Here is a 6,547-nt window from a genome sequence, read left to right as displayed (position 1 = left end):
TTTTTTTTTAATTTTTAAAACCTATAATTATATTTAGGTAGAATGCGCAAAAAAAACGGACCACCCTGAATAACTTTAGATCGAATAATTTTTACGTTCTAGGACTCGATCTTAATGGCTTTAAATTCAACAAAATATCGTTTTTAAAAAGTTAATAAATATATTTTTCATTAAATCTAAATAAAATTATAAATAATAAAAAAATATTTAGATAATAAAAAAATATTTAGATGGTCATAGGTCAATGAATTATTATTATTTTGTAATTTAACCACATTTGCGTTTTATGAGGGAGAAATTCTGTCAGAGAAATTCGGAAATTCTGTCAGAGAACAGAAAAGCGCCATCTATGATTTTGAACACACTTGTCAAATACATCGTGTTGCGTGATTTCAAGGCTTTTAAAATATTTCCTGTTTAATTGCTGTATACTGAAATTGTTAATTAATTTCACTTTATTGCTTAATATCTATTTATAGAGTTACAAGGCCTCCTAAAATGTTTATATTAAAAGACACTGAAAAGCTAAGACATTTAATTATATATGCAAAAATATCCCACTTTTTACACTAATAGAGAGGTTATGGAATAATTTATTTTGTTGAACTTGTTTTAATTTAGTTTTGAGTGAAGTTAACCTACAAATAGGCAAATGGAAATTATTCCGTTATAGTTTATTATAACCTACCAACATTGTTAGGTGAAATAATAAATTAATAAGTAATAAGTTAAAATCCTTCACTGGCATGAATAAATAAAATTAAAGTAATAAAATATAGAAATCAAATCTTTTACTGGAGAAGCTATTCATATAAAATGGTATAAATTACTAATAGAATTTATATGGAGTTCAAAAATTCTGATTGTGATCATTTTTAAAAATAATTTCTTCTTTAAAAAGTAGACGGGGGGGGGAGGTGAAAATCCTTTTGCACTAAGGATGATGCTTTTAAGGAGGGCATCTTTTGGGAGATCTTAAGAGAGTTAGAATCTCCAATAAGTTATTAAAAAAAACTGTTCCATGACTGGTGTGTAAAATTAAAAAATTGCAATACATAAAACAGTTAAGACAGAAAAATAAGGATGGAACTTTCTACTTACAATCTTTATCTTTCAAAAGCTGCCACTCCTCTTATGCTGCTTCACAAAAAGGAGTCAGGCAATGCTGGAATTAATCTGGCTGAATCCAATGAGTCACACTTATTCATTTATGTGGGGTAATTGAGCAAATCCTGAAAAGCTGAAATAGAATAAATTTAATAATAGAAAATAGAAACTAAATACTGCTATGAATTGGAAAAACACAATGGAAAGAAAAGAAAAAAAAACAGAATGGAAAAAACCCACAGGAAAAAAAAAAGAAAAAAACACTGAAATAATGGAAAATAGCAAATGGATAACAAATGCGAAATAGAAAATAAACGCTGCAAAGAATTGGAGAAACACAATGGAAAAACCCACACGAAAAAAACGGAAAAAAACACTGAAATAATAGAAAATACGAATGGAAAATTGCAAATAGATAACAAATGGGAAATAGAAGATAAACACTGCTAAGGATTGGAAAAACACAATGGAAAAAATAGAAAAAAAAAACAGAATGGAACAACCGAAAACAAAAAAATAGAAAAAAACACTGAAATAATGGAAAATACGAATGGAAAAAAGCAGATGAATAAAAAAATGGGAAATAGAAAATAAACACTGCTAAGAATCGGAAAAACACAATGGAAAAAATAGAAGAAAAAAGCAGAATAGAAAAACCCACTGGAAAAAATAGAAAAAAAAAACACTGAAATAATGGAAAATAGCAAATGGATACGAAATGGGAAATAGACAATGAACACTGCAAAGAATCGGAAGAACACAATGGAAAAAATAGAAAGAAAAAAAACAGAATGGAAAAAACCCACAGGAAAAAAATGGAAACACTGAAATAATAGATAATACGAATGGAAAATTGCAAATGGATAACAAATGGGAAATAGAAAATAAACACTGCAAAGAATTGGAAAAACACAATGCAAAAAATAGAAGGAAAAAAACAGAATGGAAAAAATCCACTGGAAAAAAATCGAAAAAAACACTGAAATAATGGAAAATAGGAATGGAAAACAGCAAATGGATAACAAATGGGAAATAGAAAATAAACACTGCAAAGAATCCGAAAAACACCAGGGAAAAATAGAAACAAAACAGAAAGGAAAAAAAATGGATAAAAAAAACACTGAAATAATGGAAAATACGAATGGAAAATAGAAAATGGATAACAAATGGGAAATAGAAAAAAAAACACTGCTAAGGATTGGAAAAACACAATGGAAAAATAGAAAAAAAAACAGAATGGAAAAACCCAAAACCAAAAAATGGAAAAAAAACACTGAAATAAAGGAAAATACGAATGGAAAATAGCAAAAGGATAACAAATGGGAAAGAAAAAATAAACACTGCAAAGAATCGGAAAAACACAATGGAAAAAATAGAAAAAAAACAGAATGGAAAAAACTCACTGGAAAAAAATAGAAAAAGAAACACTGAAATAATGGAAAATACGATTGGAGAATAGAATATGGATAACAAATGGGAAATGGAAAATAAACACTGCTAAGGATTGGAAAAACACAATGGAAAAAATAGAAAAAAAAACGGAATGGATAGAACCCACTGGAAAAAAATGGAAAAAAACACTGAAATAATGAAAAATACGAATGGAAAATAGCAATTGTTATCCAATAGCAAATGGATAACAATTGGGAAATAGAAAATAAACAATACAAAGAATCGGAAAAACACAATGGAAAAAATAGAAAAAAAAAACAGAATGGAAAAAACCCACAGGAAAAAAAATAGAAAAAACACTGAAATAATGGAAAATACGAATGGAAAATAGCAAATGGGAAATACAAAGTAAACACTGCTAAGGATTGGAAAAACACAATGGAAAAAATAGAAAAAAAACAGAATGAAAAAACCCACTGGAAAAAATAGAAAAAAAAACACTGAAATAATGGAAAATAGCAAATGGATACGAAATGGGAAATAGACAATGAACACTGCAAAGAATCGGAAGAACACAATGGAAAAAATAGAAAGAAAAAAAACAGAATGGAAAAAACCCACAGGAAAAAAATGGAAACACTGAAATAATAGATAATACGAATGGAAAATTGCAAATGGATAACAAATGGGAAATAGAAAATAAACACTGCAAAGAATTGGAAAAACACAATGCAAAAAATAGAAGGAAAAAAACAGAATGGAAAAAATCCACTGGAAAAAAATCGAAAAAAACACTGAAATAATGGAAAATGGGAATGGAAAACAGCAAATGGATAACAAATGGGAAATAGAAAATAAACACTGCAAAGAATCCGAAAAACACCAGGGAAAAATAGAAACAAAACAGAAAGGAAAAAAAAATGGATAAAAAAAACACTGAAATAATGGAAAATACGAATGGAAAATAGCAAATGGATAACAAATGGGAAATAGAAAAAAAAACACTGCTAAGGATTGGAAAAACACAATGGAAAAAATAGAAAAAAAAACAGAATGGAAAAACCCAAAACCAAAAAATGGAAAAAAACACTGAAATAAAGGAAAATACGAATGGAAAATAGCAAAAGGATAACAAATGGGAAAGAAAAAATAAACACTGCAAAGAATCGGAAAAACACAATGGAAAAAATAGAAAAAAAACAGAATGGAAAAAACTCACTGGAAAAAAATAGAAAAAGAAACACTGAAATAATGGAAAATACGATTGGAGAATAGAATATGGATAACAAATGGGAAATGAAAAATAAACACTGCTAAGGATTGGAAAAACACAATGGAAAAAATAGAAAAAAAAAACGGAATGGATAGAACCCACTGGAAAAAAATGGAAAAAAACACTGAAATAATGAAAAATACGAATGGAAAATAGCAATTGTTATCCAATAGCAAATGGATAACAATTGGGAAATAGAAAATAAACAATACAAAGAATCGGAAAAACACAATGGAAAAAATAGAAAAAAAAACAGAATGGAAAAAACCCACAGGAAAAAAAATAGAAAAAACACTGAAATAATGGAAAATACGAATGGAAAATAGCAAATGGGAAATAAAGTAAACACTGCTAAGGATTGGAAAAACACAATGGAAAAAATAGAAAAAAAACAGAATGGAAAAACCCAAAATAAAAAAATAGAAAAAACACTGAAATAATGGAAAATTCGAATGGAAAAAAGCAAATGAATAAAAAAATGGGAAATAGAAAATAAACACTGCAAAGAATCGGAAAAACAGAATGGAAAAAATAGGAAAAAAAACAGAATAGAAAACACCCACTGGAAAAAAGTAGAAAAAAAAAACACTGAAATAATGTAAAGTAGCAAATGGATACGAAATGGGAAATAGAAAATAAACACTGCAAAGAATCGGAAAAACACAATAGAAAAAATAGAAAAAACAGAATGGAAAAAACCCACGGGAAAAAAATAGAAAAAACACTGAAATAATGGAAAATAGGAATGGAAAACAGCAAATGGATAACAAATGGGAAATAGAAAATAAACACTGCAAAGAATCCGAAAAACACCAGGGAAAAATAGAAACAAAACAGAAAGGAAAAAAATGGATAAAAAAAACACTGAAATAATGGAAAATAGCAAAAGGATAGCAAATGGGAAAGAAAAAATAAACACTGCAAAGAATCGGAAAAACACAATGGAAAAAATAGAAAAAAAAAACAGAATGGAAAAAACTCACTGGAAAAAAAATAGAAAAAGAAACACTGAAATAATGGAAAATACGAATGGAAACTAGAATATGGATAACAAATGGGAAATAGAAAATAAACACTGCTAAGGATTGGAAAAACACAATGGAAAAAAATAGAAAAAAAAACAGAATGGAAAAACCCAAAATAAAAAACACTGAAATAATGGAAAATACAAAATGGAAAAAAGCAAATGAATAAAAAAAAGGGAAATAGAAAATAAACACTGCAAAGAATCGGAAAAACACAATGGAAAAAACCCACTGGAAAAAAATGGAAAAAAACACTGAAATAATGGAAAATACGAATGGAAAATAGCAAATGGATAACAAATGGGAAATAGAAAATAAACATTGCAAAGAATCGGAAAAACACAATGGAAAAAATAGGAAAAAAAAACAGAATAGAAAACATCCACTGGAAAAAAGTAGAAAAAAAAACACTGAAATAATGGAAAGTAGCAAATGGATACGAAATGGGAAATAGAAAATAAACACTGCAAAGAATCGGAAGAACACAATGGAAAAATCGAAAAAAAAACGGAATTGAAAAAATCCACTGGAAAAAAATCGAAAAAAACACTGAAATAATGGAAAATAGGAATGGAAAACAGCAAACGGCTGACAATTGGGAAATAGAAAATAAACACTGCAAAGAATCCGATATACACCAGGGAAAAATAGAAACAAAACAGAATGGAAGAAACCCACTGGAAAAAAAATGGAAAAAAGCACTGAAATAATGGAAAATAGGAATGGAAAATAGCAAACGGATAACAATTGGGAAATAGAAAATAAACACTGCAAAGAATTGGAAAAACACAAGGGAAAAAATAGAAAAAAAACAGAATAGAAAAACCCTAAACAAAAAAAAATAGAAAAAAAACACTGAAAAAATGGAAAATACGAATGGAAATTTATTCATTTGCTTTACGCAAATGAATAAAAAAATGGGAAATAGAAAATAAACACTGCAAAGAATCGGAAAAACACAATGGAAAAAATCCACTGGAAAAAAATCGAAAAAAACACTGAAATAATGGAAAATCGGAATGGAAAACAGCAAATGGATAACAAATGGGAAATAGAAAATAAACACTGCAAAGAATCCGAAAAGCACCAGGGAAAAATAGAAACAAAACAGAATGGAAAAAAACCCACTGGAAAAAAATGGAAAAAAACATTGAAATAATGGAAAGTAGGAAAGGAAAATAGCAAATGGATAACAAATATGAAATAGAAAATAAACACTGCAAAGAATCGGAAAATTACAATGGAAGAATAGAAAAAGAAATTGGAAACAATTAGAAAGCAATAAAAAAAAATAGAAAAAATTACGAAAAAAAAATATACGAATTGAAAAAAAAAATATAGGAAAAACATATGGAAAGAAAATGGAAAAGAAACAATGATAAGCAATTTTAAAATGCATCAATAAAAAAAATTTATAAAATAAGCTGAAAAAAGAATTGGAAAAGAAACAATGAAAAAAATAAAACGTGGAAAAAGCACAATGGGGAAAAAAGCTTAAGAAAAGTGGAGAAAAAAAGTAGTAAAAGTCTTAGAACACAAAGAAAAATTAAAAAGAAATGGAAAATACTGTGAAAAAAGAGTAACCAAAATATGAAAGCGCAAACGCAATAAGATGACGGAACGACCAAATTTCGTTGCATGTAACGCAAACGTAGTAATGATGAATTTTTCGACTTAACAAGCGGCGATGTGAGACGGGATCCCTCGAACGAAAATGTACCAAACGGGGAAAAAAAGAAGGAAAAAAAAA

General features: G+C 27.9%; 1 protein-coding gene across 1 annotated transcript in view; it reads left to right on the top strand.

Annotated features, from left to right (window-relative positions):
* The window catches only part of LOC147816190 (calcium-dependent secretion activator 1-like), a 278,097-nt gene that overhangs the window by 144,187 nt on the left and 127,363 nt on the right, over nucleotides 1–6,547 (top strand). The gene's annotated exons all lie outside the window — the stretch shown is intronic.

The sequence above is a fragment of the Parasteatoda tepidariorum genome, chromosome 2 (genome assembly GCF_982258835.1).
Source record: "Parasteatoda tepidariorum strain Cologne lab strain chromosome 2, Ptep-v5.0, whole genome shotgun sequence".
Classification (NCBI taxonomy): domain Eukaryota; kingdom Metazoa; phylum Arthropoda; class Arachnida; order Araneae; family Theridiidae; genus Parasteatoda; species Parasteatoda tepidariorum.
Note: the sequence above shows the minus strand (reverse complement) of the source record. Positions and strands in the feature narration are given on the sequence as shown.